Below are 21,867 nucleotides of genomic sequence, written 5' to 3' on the forward strand. Positions count from 1 at the left end.
AGTTAAAGGCATGTTCAGGGTCTGAGTTAGTCACAGCATCAAGGCCTGAGTTAGTTAGGGAAAGCTTCAGGGCCTCACTTAGGGATAGCGTCAGGGCTTACTTTGGGACAGTGTCAGGACCTTGGTAAGACATGGGACAGGTTATTAGCTCCGGATAATGTCAGGACTTTAGATGTTGATGGCAGCAGCCCTTAGTTAGAGACAGTGTCAGGCCCTGAGTTACGACTAGCATCAGAGCCTTTGTTAGATACAATGTACGGGACTGAATTAGGAGTAGAGTCAGGGCCTTAGTTAGTGACAGTGTCAGGGCCTGACTTAGGGAGAGCGACAGGGCCTGAGTGAGGCTTAGCATCAGGCCCTTAGCTGGGCACACTGTCAGGGCATGACTTTGGAGCAGCATCAGCGTCTTTGCTGGATCAGCATTAAGGTCTTCGTTAGGTACATGATCAGGGCCTGAATTAGTCAGAGCGTCAAGGCTTCAGTTAAGGAAAGCTTCAGGGCCTGAGGTAGGGACAGCCTCAGGTCTTCACTTAGGGACAGCGTCAGGGCTTACTTTGGGACAGTTTCAGGACCTTGGAAAGACATAGGTCAGGATATTAGCTCAGGATAATGTCAGGACTTTTGATAGTGATGGCAGCAGGGCCTTAGTTACAGACGGTTTCAGGGCCTGAGTTAGGCCTAGCATCAGAGACTTTGTTAGGTACAGTGTAAGGGACTGAGTTAGGAGTAGTGTCAGGGCCTTGCTTAGGGACAGTGTCAGGGTCTGATTTAGGTGTACTGTCTGAGACCTAGTTAGGGACAGTGCTAGGGCCTGAGTTAGGATTAGTGTCAAGGCCTTATTTAGGACCAATTTCAGGGCCTTAGTTTGGACGAGCATCAGAGCCATTGTTAGGAATCGTATGAGGGCCTGAGTTAGGCATACTATCAGGGCCTTAGTTAGGGACAGTTTTAGGGCCTGAGTTAGGATTGGTGTCAAGGCCTTATTTAGGACCAATTTTAGGGCTTTAGTTTGGACTAGCAACAAAGCCTTTGTTAGGTATCATGTCGGGGCCTCCGTTAGGTGTAGTGTCAGGGCCATTGTTAGGGACAGTATCAGGGCCTGACTTAGGAGAAGGTCAGGGCCTTAGCCAGGGAAAGTGTCAGGGCCTTAGTTAGGGACATTATCAGGGCCTGAATTAGCAGTAGTGTCAAAAGTCCTTAGTGAGGAGAGAAAGGAGTAAGTCAGGACTCAGGCCCTGACACTGTTCTTAAATAAGGCCCTGACATTACCTGTAACACAGGTCCTGATCTGATTCCTATCATAGGCGCTGATGTTGGACTTAACTAAGGCCCTGACACTGGTCCTAAGTACAGCTGTGACACTACTCTTAACTCAGGCCCTGACACTGTCCCTAACAAAGCCTCTGGCACTACTCCTAAATCAGGCACTGACACTCTCCCTAACTAAGGCCCTGACATACACCTAACTCAGTCCCTGACACTGTCTCTAACTAAGGCCCTGATACTACTCCAAACTCAGCACTGACACTGTCACTAACTAAGGCCCCGACACTATTCATAGCTCACGCCCTAACACAACTCCTAAATCATGCCCTGACAATGTCCCTAACTAAGGCCCTGACACTATTCCTAACTCAGGCGCTGACACAATACTTAAGGAAGGCCCTGACATTACTCCTAACTCAGGCCCTGAAAAGGTCCCTAACTAAGGCCGACACAACTCCTAACTCAGGCACTAACACTGTCCCTAAATAAGGCCCTGAAACTATTCCTAACTGAGGCGCTGATACAATAACTAACGAAGGCACTGATGCTACTCCTAACTAAGGCCCTGACACTACTCCTATCTCAAGCAATGACACTGTCCCTAACTTAGGCCCTGACTCTACTCCTGACTCAGGCACTGACACTGGCCCTAACTTAGGCCGTGACACTACTCCTAACTAAGCAACTGACACTGTCCCTAACTAAGGCCCGGACACTACTCCTTACTCAGGCACTGACAATGTCACTAACTAAGGCTGTGACACTACTCCCAAAATAGACACTGAGACTGTCCCTAAATATGCCCTGACAGTACTCTGAACTCAGGCACTGACACTCTCCTTAACTAAGGCCCTGATACTACTTCCACCTCAGGCACTGACACTCTCCCTAAGTAAGCCCTGACATTACTCCCAATTCCGGCATTGACACTTTTGCTAACTAAGGCCCTGAAACTACTCACAACTGAGGCCCTTACACTGTTACTAACTACCGGTCTGAGACTACTCCTAACTCAGGCCCTGGCACTGTCCGTAACTTAGGCTCTGGCACTATTCCTAACTCAGACACTGACGCTGTCCCTTAACTAAGGGTCTGACCCTACTCCCAACTCAGACAGTGACACTCTCCCTAATTAAGGCCTTGACACTACTCTTAACTCAGGCCCTGACACAGTCCATAATAAAGACCCTGAAACTAATCCCAACTCAGGCCCTGGCACTGTCTGTAACTAAGGGACTGACACTACTCCCATCTCAGCAACTGACACCATCCCTAACTATGGCCCTGACACTACTCCCAACTCAAGCACTGGCGCTGTCTCTAACTAAGGCACTGGCACTACTCCCAACTCAGGCACTGACACTCTCCCTAATTAATGTCCTGACACTACTCTCAACTCAGGCACTGACACTGTCCCTAACTAAGGCCCTGACACTACTCCTAATGCAGGCACTGACACTACCGTAAATAAGGCCCTGACTCCACTCCTAACTCAGGCACTGTCACTGTCACTACATAAGGCCATTACACTTCTCTTAATTCAACAACTGACACTCTCCGTAACTAAGGCTTTGACACAATACTTAACTCATGCCCTGACACTGACCTTAACTAAGACCCCGAGAGTACTCCCAAGTCAGTCACTGACACTGTTCCTAACTACGGCTCAGAGACTACTCCCAATTCAGGCCCTGACACTGTCCCTAACTAAGGCACTGATATTAGTCCCAACTCAGGCAATGACACTGTCCCTAACTAAGGCCCTGACATTACTCCCAACTTAGGCACTGTCACTGTCCCTAACTAAGGCCCTGACACTACTCCCAACTCAGGCACTGACACTGTCCATAACTAATGTCCTGACACAACTCCCAACTCAGGCACTGACATTGTTCCTAACAAAGACCCTGACACTAATCCCAACAAAGGCACTGAGACTGTCCCGAAATACGCCCTGACAGTACTCCCAACTCAGGCACTGACACTGTCCCTAACTAAGGCCCTGACACTACTCCCAAACTAGGCACTGACATTGTCCCTAACTAAGGCCCTGACATTACTCTGAACTCAGGCACTAACACTGTCTCTAACTAAGGCCCTGACACTACTCTTAACTCAGGCCCTGGCACAGTCCCTAACAAAGGCCTGCCACTACCCCCAACTCTGGCACTGAGAGTGTCCCTAACTACGGCCATCACACTACTCCTAACTCAGGCACTGACGCTGTCCCTAAGTAAGGCCCTGACACTACTCCCAACGCAGGCACTGATGCTGTCTCTAACTAAGGCTCTGACACTACTCCCAACACAGGCATTGACACTGTCCCTAACTAAGGCCCTCACACTACTACTTACTTAGGCACTGACACACTACCTAACTAAGGCCCTGAGACTACTTCTACCTCAGACCCTGACACTGTCCCTAACGAAGGGCCTGATACTACTCCCTACACAGTAACTGACACTCTCCCTAACTAAGGCCTTGACACTACTTTTAACTCATGCCCTGATGCTGTCCCCAAAAAAGACCCTGAGACTATTACCAACTCAGGCACTGACACTCTCCCTAACTAAGACCCTGACACTACTACCATCACAGCCACTGACACTGTCCCTAACTAGGCCCTGACACTAATCCCAACTCAGGCACTGACACTGTCCCTAACTAAGGCCCTGACACTACTCTCAACTCCGGCACTGACACTTTCTCTAACTAGGCCCTGACACTACTCCCAACTCAGGCACTGACACTGTCCCTAACTAAGGCCCTGACATAACTCCCAAATCCGGCACTGACACTTTCTCTAACTAAGGCCTTGAAACTACTCACAACTCAGGCACTGACCCTGTCCCTAACTAGGCCCTGACACTACTCCCAACTCAGGCACTGACACTGTCCCTAACTAAGGCCCTGACATAACTCCCAACTCCGGCAATGACACTTTCTCTAAGGCCCTGAAACTACTCACAACTCAGGCCCTGACACTGTTCCTAACTACCGGTCTCAGACTACTCCTAACTTAGGCCCTGACACTATTCCTAACACAGTCAGTGACACTGTCCCTAACTAACGTCCTGAGACTATTCCTAACTCAGACCCTGACACTGTCCATAACTTAGGCCATGTCACTACTCCCAACTCAGGCACTGACGCTCTTCCTAACTAAGGGTCTGAAACTACTCCAAACTGAGTCACTGACACTCTTCCAAATTAAGGCCTTGACACTACTCTTAACTCAGGCCCTGACACTGTCCATAATAAAGACCCCGACAAAAATCCCAACTTAGGCACTGACAATGTCCGTAACTAAGGCCCTGACACTATTCCCATCTCAGCCACTGACACTGTCCCTAACTCTGGCCCTGACACTACTCCAAAAGCAAGCACTGGCACTGTCCCTAACTAAAGCACTTGCACTACTCCCAACTCGCCCTGGCGCTGTCCCTAACTAAGGCTCTGACACTACTCCCAATTCAGGCAATGACATTGTCCCTAATTGAGGCAATGAGACTAATCCCAACTCAAGCACTAAGGCTCTGGATCATTGTGATGACAAGCGCCATGGAGCATTGTGATGACAAGGGCCATGGAGAATTGTGATGACGGGTCCTGGAGCATTGTGGTGACAAGGGCCATGGAGCATTTTGAAGACAGGGGTCATGGGGCATTGTGATGAAAGTGGTCATGGAGCATTGTCATTAAAGTGGTCAAGGAACATTGTGATAAAAGTGGTCATGTAGCATTGTGATGAAAAGTGCTATGGAGAATTGGGCTGACAGGGGTCATGGAGCATTGTAATGACAAATGCGTGGAGATTTGTGATGACGAGGACCATGGAGCATTGAGATTATAAGGATCATGCAGCATTGTGATGACAGGGTCCATGGAGCATTTTAATGACAAGGGACATGAAGCATTGTGATGACAGAGGTCATGGAGCATTGTGGTGACCAGCGGCATGGAGCATTGTGATAAAAGTGGTCATGTAGCATTGTGATGAAAAGTGCTATGGAGCATTGGGATGACAGGGGTCATGGAGCATTGGGATGACAGGGGTCATCAGCATTGTGATGACAAATGCGTGGAGATTTGTGATGACGAGGATCATGGAGCATTGAGATTATAAGGATCATGCAGCATTGTGATGACAGGGGCCATGGAATATTTTAATGACAAGGGACATGGAGCATTGTGGTGACAAAAGTCATGGAGCACTGTGGTGACCAGCGGCATGGAGCATTGTGAAGAAAGGGGTACTGTAACATTGTGATGAAAGGGTCAAGGAGCATTTTGATTGCAAGGAATTTAGAGCATTGTGATGACAAGGGCCATGGAGCATTGTGATGACAGGGCTCATGTGGCATTATGATGACAGTGGTCCTGAAGCAATGTGATGAACGTTGTCATGGAGCACTGTGATTACAGGGGCCATGGAGAATTGTGATGACAAAGGCCAGGGAACATTGTGATGACAGGGCTCATGGAGCATTGTGATGAAAACGGACCTGGAGCATTGTGATGAAAGGGGTCATGGCTCATTGTGATGACAGGGGCCCTGGAACATTGTGATGACAGGGGTCACGGGGCATTGTGATGACAAGGGCCATGGAACATTTGTATGACAGTGGTCATAAGGCATTTTGAATGACAGGGGCCATGAAACATTGTGATGACAAGAGTCATGGTGACTTGTGATGACAGGGAGTATGGAGCTTTGTGATTTCACAGGCATGTAGCATTTTAGACAAGGGTCATGGAGCATTGTGATGAAAGGGGTCATGGAGCATTGTGATGATAAGGGCATGGAGCATTGTGATGACAATGGCATGGAGCATTGCGATGACAAAGGTCATGGAGCCTTGTGATGACACGGGTTATGGAGCATTGTGATGACAAGGGCGTGGAGCATTGTGATGACAGTGGTCATGGAACATTGTGACGGTAAGGGCATCGAGCCGAGTAGGGGACAGTCTAGCGGCCTTGGGACTAAATTCAATGCCTGAATTAGGCCAGCATAAGGTCTTTAGTTAGCATAAGAGGTAGGACATTAGCTCAGGACAGGGTTAGGGTAAAGGCTTGGAATCGTGTCAGGAAATGACCTAAGGATAGTGTGAAGACCTTTGTTACTGAGACTCTCAGGGACTTCTTCAGAAGCAGTGTTAGGGCTTCAGGTAGGGACAGCATCAGGGCCTGACTTAGGGAGAGCGACAGGGCCTGAGTGAGGCCTAATGTCAGGCCCTTAGCTGGGGACACTGTCAGGGAATGACTTAGGAGCAGCATCAGTGCCTTTGTTGGATCAGCTTTAGGCTCTTAGTTAAAGACATGACCGGAGCCCTAGTTAGTCACAGTGTCAAGGCCTCAGTTAGGGAAAGCTTCAGGGTCTGAGTTACAGACAGCCTCAGGTCTTCACTTAAAGACAGCGACAGGGCTTTCTTAGGGACAGTGTCTGGACCTTGGTTAGAAATGAGTCAGAATATTAGCTCAGGAGAGTGTCAGGATTTTAGTTATTGCTGGCAGCAGGGACTATATTAAGGACAGATTCCGGGCCTTTGTTAGATTCAGTGACATGGCCTTAGTTAGGAGTAGTCAGGGCCTTAGTTAGGGAGAGCATTAGGGTTTCAGTTAGCATAAGATGCAGGAGATTATCTCGGGACAGAGTCAGGTTCCAGGCCAGAGATAGTGAAAGGAAATGACCAAGGGATAACGAGAAGACCTTAGTTATTCAGAGCATCAGGGCCTTAGTTAGCAGCAGCGTGAGCGCCTTAATCAGGACCAGCGCCAGGGCTTGATGTATGGACAGCATCAGAGCCTAACTAAGGTACAGCAACAGGGCCTAAGTGAGGCCTATCTTTAGGGCCTGAGTAAGGGACAGTATCAGGGCATGACTTAGGAGCAGCATAAAGGCCTCTGTAGGATCAGCATTAGGGTCTTGGTTAAAGCTATTATCAGGGCCTCCGTTAGGGATAGCCTCAAGGCCTCACTTAGGGACAGCGTCAGGGCTTACTTTGGGAAAGTTTCAGGACCTTGGTAAGACATGGGTCAGGCTATTAGCTCAGGATAATATCAGGTGTTCAGATATTGACGGCAGCAGGGCCTTAGTTAGAGGCAGTGTCAGGGCCTAAGTTAGGACTAGCATCAGAGCCTTTGTTAGGTACAGTGTCAGTGACTGAGTTAGGTGTAGTGTCAGAGCCTTAGTTAGGGACAGTGTCAGGGCCTGCATTAGGACGAGCCTCCAGGCCCCAGTTAGGGACAGGTTCACGGCCTCGGACCTAAATTCAGGGCCTCATTTACGGACAGAATCAGGGATTTAGCTAGCATAAGGGGATCTACAGCTGAAAGCAACCTGAACACCACCACAAGCAGATGCACAAGTGAACCATGCACGCTCCTATGAAGGAATATTCCACAGCAGTTGAGTACATTTTGTTTAAAGTTAGTAACACTATAAAAATTATGTTTTGAAGAAAACTATATTCAGAAGATGAAAGAATCTCGTTCTAAAGACTCTCTTTAGCTCATCTCGACATTAGCTAAAGAGAAGGTTAGGTTAAGGTCTAGGGAGAGTGTCAGGAAATGACCTAGGGATAGTGTCAAGACCTTAGTTACTTAGCACATCAGGACCTAATTTAGGAGCAGTGAGTGTCAGGGCTTCGGGTAGGAACAGCGTCAGAGCCTGACTTAGGGAGTGGGACAGGGCCTGAGTGAGGCCTAGCGTCACGGCCTTAGCTAGAGACAGTGTCAGGGCATGACTTAGGAGCAGCATAAGAGCCACGGTAGGATCAGCCTCAGGGGCTATGTTAAAGATATTATCAGGGCCTCTATTAGGGACAGCCTCAAGGCCTCACTTAGAGACAGCATCAGGGCTTCCTTAGGGACAGTTTCAGGACCTTGGTAAGAGATGGGTCAAGAAATTAGCTCAGGATAGTGTCAGGACTTTAGATATTGACGGCAGCAGGGCCTTAGTTAGGGACAGTGTCAGGCCCTGAATTAGGACTAACATCGAGGCCTTAGGTACGGACAGGATCACAGCCTCGAGAGTAATTTTAGGCCCTTAGTTAAGGACAGCAGCAGGGCTGTAGTTAGCATAAGAGGCACGACATTTGCTAGGGACAGGGTCAGGTTATGGTCTAGGGATAGTGTCAGGAAAGGACCTAAGCATAGTCTCAAAACCTTAGTTACTGAGAGTATCAGATCCTTATTTAGAACCAGTGTCAGGGCTTCAGGTAGGGACAGCATCAGAGCCTGACTTAGGGAGAGCGTTAGGGTCTGAGTGAGGCCTAGCATCAGACACTTAGTGGGGGACACTATCAAGGCATGACTTAGGAGCAGCATCAGGGTCTCTGTTGGATCAGCCTTAGGGTCTTAGTTAAAGGCATGTTCAGGGTCTGAGTTAGTCACAGCATCAAGGCCTGAGTTAGTTAGGGAAAGCTTCAGGGCCTCACTTAGGGATAGCGTCAGGGCTTACTTTGGGACAGTGTCAGGACCTTGGTAAGACATGGGACAGGTTATTAGCTCCGGATAATGTCAGGACTTTAGATGTTGATGGCAGCAGCCCTTAGTTAGAGACAGTGTCAGGCCCTGAGTTACGACTAGCATCAGAGCCTTTGTTAGATACAATGTACGGGACTGAATTAGGAGTAGAGTCAGGGCCTTCGTTAGTGACAGTGTCAGGGCCTGACTTAGGGAGAGCGACAGGGCCTGAGTGAGGCTTAGCATCAGGCCCTTAGCTGGGCACACTGTCAGGGCATGACTTTGGAGCAGCATCAGCGTCTTTGCTGGATCAGCATTAAGGTCTTCGTTAGGTACATGATCAGGGCCTGAATTAGTCAGAGCGTCAAGGCTTCAGTTAAGGAAAGCTTCAGGGCCTGAGGTAGGGACAGCCTCAGGTCTTCACTTAGGGACAGCGTCAGGGCTTACTTTGGGACAGTTTCAGGACCTTGGAAAGACATAGGTCAGGATATTAGCTCAGGATAATGTCAGGACTTTTGATAGTGATGGCAGCAGGGCCTTAGTTACAGACGGTTTCAGGGCCTGAGTTAGGCCTAGCATCAGAGACTTTGTTAGGTACAGTGTAAGGGACTGAGTTAGGAGTAGTGTCAGGGCCTTGCTTAGGGACAGTGTCAGGATCTGATTTAGGTGTACTGTCTGAGACCTAGTTAGGGACAGTGCTAGGGCCTGAGTTAGGATTAGTGTCAAGGCCTTATTTAGGACCAATTTCAGGGCCTTAGTTTGGACTAGCATCAGAGCCATTGTTAGGAATCGTATGAGGGCCTGAGTTAGGCATACTATCAGGGCCTTAGTTAGGGACAGTTTTAGGGCCTGAGTTAGGATTGGTGTCAAGGCCTTATTTAGGACCAATTTTAGGGCTTTAGTTTGGACTAGCAACAAAGCCTTTGTTAGGTATCATGTCGGGGCCTCCGTTAGGTGTAGTGCCAGGGCCATTGTTAGGGACAGTATCAGGGCCTGACTTAGGAGAAGGTCAGGGCCTTAGCCAGGGAAAGTGTCAGGGCCTTAGTTAGGGACATTATCAGGGCCTGAATTAGCAGTAGTGTCAAAAGTCCTTAGTGAGGAGAGAAAGGAGTAAGTCAGGACTCAGGCCCTGACACTGTTCTTAAATAAGGCCCTGACATTACCTGTAACACAGGTCCTGATCTGATTCCTATCATAGGCGCTGATGTTGGACTTAACTAAGGCCCTGACACTGGTCCTAAGTACAGCTGTGACACTACTCTTAACTCAGGCCCTGACACTGTCCCTAACAAAGCCTCTGGCACTACTCCTAAATCAGGCACTGACACTCTCCCTAACTAAGGCCCTGACATACACCTAACTCAGTCCCTGACACTGTCTCTAACTAAGGCCCTGATACTACTCCAAACTCAGCACTGACACTGTCACTAACTAAGGCCCCGACACTATTCATAGCTCACGCCCTAACACAACTCCTAAATCATGCCCTGACAATGTCCCTAACTAAGGCCCTGACACTATTCCTAACTCAGGCGCTGACACAATACTTAAGGAAGGCCCTGACATTACTCCTAACTCAGGCCCTGAAAAGGTCCCTAACTAAGGCCGACACAACTCCTAACTCAGGCACTAACACTGTCCCTAAATAAGGCCCTGAAACTATTCCTAACTGAGGCGCTGATACAATAACTAACGAAGGCACTGATGCTACTCCTAACTAAGGCCCTGACACTACTCCTATCTCAAGCAATGACACTGTCCCTAACTTAGGCCCTGACTCTACTCCTGACTCAGGCACTGACACTGGCCCTAACTTAGGCCGTGACACTACTCCTAACTAAGCAACTGACACTGTCCCTAACTAAGGCCCGGACACTACTCCTTACTCAGGCACTGACAATGTCACTAACTAAGGCTGTGACACTACTCCCAAAATAGACACTGAGACTGTCCCTAAATATGCCCTGACAGTACTCTGAACTCAGGCACTGACACTCTCCTTAACTAAGGCCCTGATACTACTTCCACCTCAGGCACTGACACTCTCCCTAAGTAAGCCCTGACATTACTCCCAATTCCGGCATTGACACTTTTGCTAACTAAGGCCCTGAAACTACTCACAACTGAGGCCCTTACACTGTTACTAACTACCGGTCTGAGACTACTCCTAACTCAGGCCCTGGCACTGTCCGTAACTTAGGCTCTGGCACTATTCCTAACTCAGACACTGACGCTGTCCCTTAACTAAGGGTCTGACCCTACTCCCAACTCAGACAGTGACACTCTCCCTAATTAAGGCCTTGACACTACTCTTAACTCAGGCCCTGACACAGTCCATAATAAAGACCCTGAAACTAATCCCAACTCAGGCCCTGGCACTGTCTGTAACTAAGGGACTGACACTACTCCCATCTCAGCAACTGACACCATCCCTAACTATGGCCCTGACACTACTCCCAACTCAAGCACTGGCGCTGTCTCTAACTAAGGCACTGGCACTACTCCCAACTCAGGCACTGACACTCTCCCTAATTAATGTCCTGACACTACTCTCAACTCAGGCACTGACACTGTCCCTAACTAAGGCCCTGACACTACTCCTAATGCAGGCACTGACACTACCGTAAATAAGGCCCTGACTCCACTCCTAACTCAGGCACTGTCACTGTCACTACATAAGGCCATTACACTTCTCTTAATTCAACAACTGACACTCTCCGTAACTAAGGCTTTGACACAATACTTAACTCATGCCCTGACACTGACCTTAACTAAGACCCCGAGAGTACTCCCAAGTCAGTCACTGACACTGTTCCTAACTACGGCTCAGAGACTACTCCCAATTCAGGCCCTGACACTGTCCCTAACTAAGGCACTGATATTAGTCCCAACTCAGGCAATGACACTGTCCCTAACTAAGGCCCTGACATTACTCCCAACTTAGGCACTGTCACTGTCCCTAACTAAGGCCCTGACACTACTCCCAACTCAGGCACTGACACTGTCCATAACTAATGTCCTGACACAACTCCCAACTCAGGCACTGACATTGTTCCTAACAAAGACCCTGACACTAATCCCAACAAAGGCACTGAGACTGTCCCGAAATACGCCCTGACAGTACTCCCAACTCAGGCACTGACACTGTCCCTAACTAAGGCCCTGACACTACTCCCAAACTAGGCACTGACATTGTCCCTAACTAAGGCCCTGACATTACTCTGAACTCAGGCACTAACACTGTCTCTAACTAAGGCCCTGACACTACTCTTAACTCAGGCCCTGGCACAGTCCCTAACAAAGGCCTGCCACTACCCCCAACTCTGGCACTGAGAGTGTCCCTAACTACGGCCATCACACTACTCCTAACTCAGGCACTGACGCTGTCCCTAAGTAAGGCCCTGACACTACTCCCAACGCAGGCACTGATGCTGTCTCTAACTAAGGCTCTGACACTACTCCCAACACAGGCATTGACACTGTCCCTAACTAAGGCCCTCACACTACTACTTACTTAGGCACTGACACACTACCTAACTAAGGCCCTGAGACTACTTCTACCTCAGACCCTGACACTGTCCCTAACGAAGGGCCTGATACTACTCCCTACACAGTAACTGACACTCTCCCTAACTAAGGCCTTGACACTACTTTTAACTCATGCCCTGATGCTGTCCCCAAAAAAGACCCTGAGACTATTACCAACTCAGGCACTGACACTCTCCCTAACTAAGACCCTGACACTACTACCATCACAGCCACTGACACTGTCCCTAACTAGGCCCTGACACTAATCCCAACTCAGGCACTGACACTGTCCCTAACTAAGGCCCTGACACTACTCTCAACTCCGGCACTGACACTTTCTCTAACTAGGCCCTGACACTACTCCCAACTCAGGCACTGACACTGTCCCTAACTAAGGCCCTGACATAACTCCCAAATCCGGCACTGACACTTTCTCTAACTAAGGCCTTGAAACTACTCACAACTCAGGCACTGACCCTGTCCCTAACTAGGCCCTGACACTACTCCCAACTCAGGCACTGACACTGTCCCTAACTAAGGCCCTGACATAACTCCCAACTCCGGCAATGACACTTTCTCTAAGGCCCTGAAACTACTCACAACTCAGGCCCTGACACTGTTCCTAACTACCGGTCTCAGACTACTCCTAACTTAGGCCCTGACACTATTCCTAACACAGTCAGTGACACTGTCCCTAACTAACGTCCTGAGACTATTCCTAACTCAGACCCTGACACTGTCCATAACTTAGGCCATGTCACTACTCCCAACTCAGGCACTGACGCTCTTCCTAACTAAGGGTCTGAAACTACTCCAAACTGAGTCACTGACACTCTTCCAAATTAAGGCCTTGACACTACTCTTAACTCAGGCCCTGACACTGTCCATAATAAAGACCCCGACAAAAATCCCAACTTAGGCACTGACAATGTCCGTAACTAAGGCCCTGACACTATTCCCATCTCAGCCACTGACACTGTCCCTAACTCTGGCCCTGACACTACTCCAAAAGCAAGCACTGGCACTGTCCCTAACTAAAGCACTTGCACTACTCCCAACTCGCCCTGGCGCTGTCCCTAACTAAGGCTCTGACACTACTCCCAATTCAGGCAATGACATTGTCCCTAATTGAGGCAATGAGACTAATCCCAACTCAAGCACTAAGGCTCTGGATCATTGTGATGACAAGCGCCATGGAGCATTGTGATGACAAGGGCCATGGAGAATTGTGATGACGGGTCCTGGAGCATTGTGGTGACAAGGGCCATGGAGCATTTTGAAGACAGGGGTCATGGGGCATTGTGATGAAAGTGGTCATGGAGCATTGTCATTAAAGTGGTCAAGGAACATTGTGATAAAAGTGGTCATGTAGCATTGTGATGAAAAGTGCTATGGAGAATTGGGCTGACAGGGGTCATGGAGCATTGTAATGACAAATGCGTGGAGATTTGTGATGACGAGGACCATGGAGCATTGAGATTATAAGGATCATGCAGCATTGTGATGACAGGGTCCATGGAGCATTTTAATGACAAGGGACATGAAGCATTGTGATGACAGAGGTCATGGAGCATTGTGGTGACCAGCGGCATGGAGCATTGTGATAAAAGTGGTCATGTAGCATTGTGATGAAAAGTGCTATGGAGCATTGGGATGACAGGGGTCATGGAGCATTGGGATGACAGGGGTCATCAGCATTGTGATGACAAATGCGTGGAGATTTGTGATGACGAGGATCATGGAGCATTGAGATTATAAGGATCATGCAGCATTGTGATGACAGGGGCCATGGAATATTTTAATGACAAGGGACATGGAGCATTGTGGTGACAAAAGTCATGGAGCACTGTGGTGACCAGCGGCATGGAGCATTGTGAAGAAAGGGGTACTGTAACATTGTGATGAAAGGGTCAAGGAGCATTTTGATTGCAAGGAATTTAGAGCATTGTGATGACAAGGGCCATGGAGCATTGTGATGACAGGGCTCATGTGGCATTATGATGACAGTGGTCCTGAAGCAATGTGATGAACGTTGTCATGGAGCACTGTGATTACAGGGGCCATGGAGAATTGTGATGACAAAGGCCAGGGAACATTGTGATGACAGGGCTCATGGAGCATTGTGATGAAAACGGACCTGGAGCATTGTGATGAAAGGGGTCATGGCTCATTGTGATGACAGGGGCCCTGGAACATTGTGATGACAGGGGTCACGGGGCATTGTGATGACAAGGGCCATGGAACATTTGTATGACAGTGGTCATAAGGCATTTTGAATGACAGGGGCCATGAAACATTGTGATGACAAGAGTCATGGTGACTTGTGATGACAGGGAGTATGGAGCTTTGTGATTTCACAGGCATGTAGCATTTTAGACAAGGGTCATGGAGCATTGTGATGAAAGGGGTCATGGAGCATTGTGATGATAAGGGCATGGAGCATTGTGATGACAATGGCATGGAGCATTGCGATGACAAAGGTCATGGAGCCTTGTGATGACACGGGTTATGGAGCATTGTGATGACAAGGGCGTGGAGCATTGTGATGACAGTGGTCATGGAACATTGTGACGGTAAGGGCATCGAGCCGAGTAGGGGACAGTCTAGCGGCCTTGGGACTAAATTCAATGCCTGAATTAGGCCAGCATAAGGTCTTTAGTTAGCATAAGAGGTAGGACATTAGCTCAGGACAGGGTTAGGGTAAAGGCTTGGAATCGTGTCAGGAAATGACCTAAGGATAGTGTGAAGACCTTTGTTACTGAGACTCTCAGGGACTTCTTCAGAAGCAGTGTTAGGGCTTCAGGTAGGGACAGCATCAGGGCCTGACTTAGGGAGAGCGACAGGGCCTGAGTGAGGCCTAATGTCAGGCCCTTAGCTGGGGACACTGTCAGGGAATGACTTAGGAGCAGCATCAGTGCCTTTGTTGGATCAGCTTTAGGCTCTTAGTTAAAGACATGACCGGAGCCCTAGTTAGTCACAGTGTCAAGGCCTCAGTTAGGGAAAGCTTCAGGGTCTGAGTTACAGACAGCCTCAGGTCTTCACTTAAAGACAGCGACAGGGCTTTCTTAGGGACAGTGTCTGGACCTTGGTTAGAAATGAGTCAGAATATTAGCTCAGGAGAGTGTCAGGATTTTAGTTATTGCTGGCAGCAGGGACTATATTAAGGACAGATTCCGGGCCTTTGTTAGATTCAGTGACATGGCCTTAGTTAGGAGTAGTCAGGGCCTTAGTTAGGGAGAGCATTAGGGTTTCAGTTAGCATAAGATGCAGGAGATTATCTCGGGACAGAGTCAGGTTCCAGGCCAGAGATAGTGAAAGGAAATGACCAAGGGATAACGAGAAGACCTTAGTTATTCAGAGCATCAGGGCCTTAGTTAGCAGCAGCGTGAGCGCCTTAATCAGGACCAGCGCCAGGGCTTGATGTATGGACAGCATCAGAGCCTAACTAAGGTACAGCAACAGGGCCTAAGTGAGGCCTATCTTTAGGGCCTGAGTAAGGGACAGTATCAGGGCATGACTTAGGAGCAGCATAAAGGCCTCTGTAGGATCAGCATTAGGGTCTTGGTTAAAGCTATTATCAGGGCCTCCGTTAGGGATAGCCTCAAGGCCTCACTTAGGGACAGCGTCAGGGCTTACTTTGGGAAAGTTTCAGGACCTTGGTAAGACATGGGTCAGGCTATTAGCTCAGGATAATATCAGGTGTTCAGATATTGACGGCAGCAGGGCCTTAGTTAGAGGCAGTGTCAGGGCCTAAGTTAGGACTAGCATCAGAGCCTTTGTTAGGTACAGTGTCAGTGACTGAGTTAGGTGTAGTGTCAGAGCCTTAGTTAGGGACAGTGTCAGGGCCTGCATTAGGACGAGCCTCCAGGCCCCAGTTAGGGACAGGTTCAAGGCCTCGGACCTAAATTCAGGGCCTCATTTACGGACAGAATCAGGGATTTAGCTAGCATAAGGGGATCTACAGCTGAAAGCAACCTGAACACCACCACAGGCAGATGCACAAGTGAACCATGCACGCTCCTATGAAGGAATATTCCACAGCAGTTGAGTACATTTTGTTTAAAGTTAGTAACACTATAAAAATTATGTTTTGAAGAAAACTATATTCAGAAGATGAAAGAATCTCGTTCTAAAGACTCTCTTTAGCTCATCTCGACATTAGCTAAAGAGAAGGTTAGGTTAAGGTCTAGGGAGAGTGTCAGGAAATGACCTAGGGATAGTGTCAAGACCTTAGTTACTTAGCACATCAGGACCTAATTTAGGAGCAGTGAGTGTCAGGGCTTCGGGTAGGAACAGCGTCAGAGCCTGACTTAGGGAGTGGGACAGGGCCTGAGTGAGGCCTAGCGTCACGGCCTTAGCTAGAGACAGTGTCAGGGCATGACTTAGGAGCAGCATAAGAGCCACGGTAGGATCAGCCTCAGGGGCTATGTTAAAGATATTATCAGGGCCTCTATTAGGGACAGCCTCAAGGCCTCACTTAGAGACAGCATCAGGGCTTCCTTAGGGACAGTTTCAGGACCTTGGTAAGAGATGGGTCAAGAAATTAGCTCAGGATAGTGTCAGGACTTTAGATATTGACGGCAGCAGGGCCTTAGTTAGGGACAGTGTCAGGCCCTGAATTAGGACGAACATCGAGGCCTTAGGTACGGACAGGATCACAGCCTCGAGAGTAATTTTAGGCCCTTAGTTAAGGACAGCAGCAGGGCTGTAGTTAGCATAAGAGGCACGACATTTGCTAGGGACAGGGTCAGGTTATGGTCTAGGGATAGTGTCAGGAAAGGACCTAAGCATAGTCTCAAAACCTTAGTTACTGAGAGTATCAGATCCTTATTTAGAACCAGTGTCAGGGCTTCAGGTAGGGACAGCATCAGAGCCTGACTTAGGGAGAGCGTTAGGGTCTGAGTGAGGCCTAGCATCAGACACTTAGTGGGGGACACTATCAAGGCATGACTTAGGAGCAGCATCAGGGTCTCTGTTGGATCAGCCTTAGGGTCTTAGTTAAAGGCATGTTCAGGGTCTGAGTTAGTCACAGCATCAAGGCCTGAGTTAGTTAGGGAAAGCTTCAGGGCCTCACTTAGGGATAGCGTCAGGGCTTACTTTGGGACAGTGTCAGGACCTTGGTAAGACATGGGACAGGTTATTAGCTCCGGATAATGTCAGGACTTTAGATGTTGATGGCAGCAGCCCTTAGTTAGAGACAGTGTCAGGCCCTGAGTTACGACTAGCATCAGAGCCTTTGTTAGATACAATGTACGGGACTGAATTAGGAGTAGAGTCAGGGCCTTAGTTAGTGACAGTGTCAGGGCCTGACTTAGGGAGAGCGACAGGGCCTGAGTGAGGCTTAGCATCAGGCCCTTAGCTGGGCACACTGTCAGGGCATGACTTTGGAGCAGCATCAGCGTCTTTGCTGGATCAGCATTAAGGTCTTCGTTAGGTACATGATCAGGGCCTGAATTAGTCAGAGCGTCAAGGCTTCAGTTAAGGAAAGCTTCAGGGCCTGAGGTAGGGACAGCCTCAGGTCTTCACTTAGGGACAGCGTCAGGGCTTACTTTGGGACAGTTTCAGGACCTTGGAAAGACATAGGTCAGGATATTAGCTCAGGATAATGTCAGGACTTTTGATAGTGATGGCAGCAGGGCCTTAGTTACAGACGGTTTCAGGGCCTGAGTTAGGCCTAGCATCAGAGACTTTGTTAGGTACAGTGTAAGGGACTGAGTTAGGAGTAGTGTCAGGGCCTTGCTTAGGGACAGTGTCAGGGTCTGATTTAGGTGTACTGTCTGAGACCTAGTTAGGGACAGTGCTAGGGCCTGAGTTAGGATTAGTGTCAAGGCCTTATTTAGGACCAATTTCAGGGCCTTAGTTTGGACGAGCATCAGAGCCATTGTTAGGAATCGTATGAGGGCCTGAGTTAGGCATACTATCAGGGCCTTAGTTAGGGACAGTTTTAGGGCCTGAGTTAGGATTGGTGTCAAGGCCTTATTTAGGACCAATTTTAGGGCTTTAGTTTGGACTAGCAACAAAGCCTTTGTTAGGTATCATGTCGGGGCCTCCGTTAGGTGTAGTGTCAGGGCCATTGTTAGGGACAGTATCAGGGCCTGACTTAGGAGAAGGTCAGGGCCTTAGCCAGGGAAAGTGTCAGGGCCTTAGTTAGGGACATTATCAGGGCCTGAATTAGCAGTAGTGTCAAAAGTCCTTAGTGAGGAGAGAAAGGAGTAAGTCAGGACTCAGGCCCTGACACTGTTCTTAAATAAGGCCCTGACATTACCTGTAACACAGGTCCTGATCTGATTCCTATCATAGGCGCTGATGTTGGACTTAACTAAGGCCCTGACACTGGTCCTAAGTACAGCTGTGACACTACTCTTAACTCAGGCCCTGACACTGTCCCTAACAAAGCCTCTGGCACTACTCCTAAATCAGGCACTGACACTCTCCCTAACTAAGGCCCTGACATACACCTAACTCAGTCCCTGACACTGTCTCTAACTAAGGCCCTGATACTACTCCAAACTCAGCACTGACACTGTCACTAACTAAGGCCCCGACACTATTCATAGCTCACGCCCTAACACAACTCCTAAATCATGCCCTGACAATGTCCCTAACTAAGGCCCTGACACTATTCCTAACTCAGGCGCTGACACAATACTTAAGGAAGGCCCTGACATTACTCCTAACTCAGGCCCTGAAAAGGTCCCTAACTAAGGCCGACACAACTCCTAACTCAGGCACTAACACTGTCCCTAAATAAGGCCCTGAAACTATTCCTAACTGAGGCGCTGATACAATAACTAACGAAGGCACTGATGCTACTCCTAACTAAGGCCCTGACACTACTCCTATCTCAAGCAATGACACTGTCCCTAACTTAGGCCCTGACTCTACTCCTGACTCAGGCACTGACACTGGCCCTAACTTAGGCCGTGACACTACTCCTAACTAAGCAACTGACACTGTCCCTAACTAAGGCCCGGACACTACTCCTTACTCAGGCACTGACAATGTCACTAACTAAGGCTGTGACACTACTCCCAAAATAGACACTGAGACTGTCCCTAAATATGCCCTGACAGTACTCTGAACTCAGGCACTGACACTCTCCTTAACTAAGGCCCTGATACTACTTCCACCTCAGGCACTGACACTCTCCCTAAGTAAGCCCTGACATTACTCCCAATTCCGGCATTGACACTTTTGCTAACTAAGGCCCTGAAACTACTCACAACTGAGGCCCTTACACTGTTACTAACTACCGGTCTGAGACTACTCCTAACTCAGGCCCTGGCACTGTCCGTAACTTAGGCTCTGGCACTATTCCTAACTCAGACACTGACGCTGTCCCTTAACTAAGGGTCTGACCCTACTCCCAACTCAGACAGTGACACTCTCCCTAATTAAGGCCTTGACACTACTCTTAACTCAGGCCCTGACACAGTCCATAATAAAGACCCTGAAACTAATCCCAACTCAGGCCCTGGCACTGTCTGTAACTAAGGGACTGACACTACTCCCATCTCAGCAACTGACACCATCCCTAACTATGGCCCTGACACTACTCCCAACTCAAGCACTGGCGCTGTCTCTAACTAAGGCACTGGCACTACTCCCAACTCAGGCACTGACACTCTCCCTAATTAATGTCCTGACACTACTCTCAACTCAGGCACTGACACTGTCCCTAACTAAGGCCCTGACACTACTCCTAATGCAGGCACTGACACTACCGTAAATAAGGCCCTGACTCCACTCCTAACTCAGGCACTGTCACTGTCACTACATAAGGCCATTACACTTCTCTTAATTCAACAACTGACACTCTCCGTAACTAAGGCTTTGACACAATACTTAACTCATGCCCTGACACTGACCTTAACTAAGACCCCGAGAGTACTCCCAAGTCAGTCACTGACACTGTTCCTAACTACGGCTCAGAGACTACTCCCAATTCAGGCCCTGACACTGTCCCTAACTAAGGCACTGATATTAGTCCCAACTCAGGCAATGACACTGTCCCTAACTAAGGCCCTGACATTACTCCCAACTTAGGCACTGTCACTGTCCCTAACTAAGGCCCTGACACTACTCCCAACTCAGGCACTGACACTGTCCATAACTAATGTCCTGACACAACTCCCAACTCAGGCACTGACATTGTTCCTAACAAAGACCCTGACACTAATCCCAACAAAGGCACTGAGACTGTCCCGAAATACGCCCTGACAGTACTCCCAACTCAGGCACTGACACTGTCCCTAACTAAGGCCCTGACACTACTCCCAAACTAGGCACTGACATTGTCCCTAACTAAGGCCCTGACATTACTCTGAACTCAGGCACTAACACTGTCTCTAACTAAGGCCCTGACACTACTCTTAACTCAGGCCCTGGCACAGTCCCTAACAAAGGCCTGCCACTACCCCCAACTCTGGCACTGAGAGTGTCCCTAACTACGGCCATCACACTACTCCTAACTCAGGCACTGACGCTGTCCCTAAGTAAGGCCCTGACACTACTCCCAACGCAGGCACTGATGCTGTCTCTAACTAAGGCTCTGACACTACTCCCAACACAGGCATTGACACTGTCCCTAACTAAGGCCCTCACACTACTACTTACTTAGGCACTGACACACTACCTAACTAAGGCCCTGAGACTACTTCTACCTCAGACCCTGACACTGTCCCTAACGAAGGGCCTGATACTACTCCCTACACAGTAACTGACACTCTCCCTAACTAAGGCCTTGACACTACTTTTAACTCATGCCCTGATGCTGTCCCCAAAAAAGACCCTGAGACTATTACCAACTCAGGCACTGACACTCTCCCTAACTAAGACCCTGACACTACTACCATCACAGCCACTGACACTGTCCCTAACTAGGCCCTGACACTAATCCCAACTCAGGCACTGACACTGTCCCTAACTAAGGCCCTGACACTACTCTCAACTCCGGCACTGACACTTTCTCTAACTAGGCCCTGACACTACTCCCAACTCAGGCACTGACACTGTCCCTAACTAAGGCCCTGACATAACTCCCAAATCCGGCACTGACACTTTCTCTAACTAAGGCCTTGAAACTACTCACAACTCAGGCACTGACCCTGTCCCTAACTAGGCCCTGACACTACTCCCAACTCAGGCACTGACACTGTCCCTAACTAAGGCCCTGACATAACTCCCAACTCCGGCAATGACACTTTCTCTAAGGCCCTGAAACTACTCACAACTCAGGCCCTGACACTGTTCCTAACTACCGGTCTCAGACTACTCCTAACTTAGGCCCTGACACTATTCCTAACACAGTCAGTGACACTGTCCCTAACTAACGTCCTGAGACTATTCCTAACTCAGACCCTGACACTGTCCATAACTTAGGCCATGTCACTACTCCCAACTCAGGCACTGACGCTCTTCCTAACTAAGGGTCTGAAACTACTCCAAACTGAGTCACTGACACTCTTCCAAATTAAGGCCTTGACACTACTCTTAACTCAGGCCCTGACACTGTCCATAATAAAGACCCCGACAAAAATCCCAACTTAGGCACTGACAATGTCCGTAACTAAGGCCCTGACACTATTCCCATCTCAGCCACTG

General features: G+C 48.8%; 1 long non-coding RNA gene across 1 annotated transcript in view; it reads right to left on the bottom strand.

Moving 5' to 3' along the window:
• Nucleotides 1–526: 526 nt before the first annotated feature.
• Nucleotides 527–21,867, bottom strand: part of LOC309653783 — a 69,924-nt gene continuing 48,583 nt past the window's right edge. Inside the window, exons 7-9 of the long non-coding RNA XR_014259469.1 lie at nt 17,381–17,832; nt 8,751–9,202; nt 527–572 (exon numbers count right to left, since the gene is read on the bottom strand). This is a non-coding gene — a long non-coding RNA (uncharacterized lncRNA). The remainder of the gene's footprint in view (nt 573–8,750; nt 9,203–17,380; nt 17,833–21,867) is intronic.

The sequence above is a fragment of the Balaenoptera physalus genome (assembly GCF_965194825.1).
Source record: "Balaenoptera physalus genome assembly, contig: HAP1_SCAFFOLD_1156, whole genome shotgun sequence".
In the NCBI taxonomy this organism is placed as follows: Eukaryota; Metazoa; Chordata; class Mammalia; order Artiodactyla; family Balaenopteridae; genus Balaenoptera; species Balaenoptera physalus.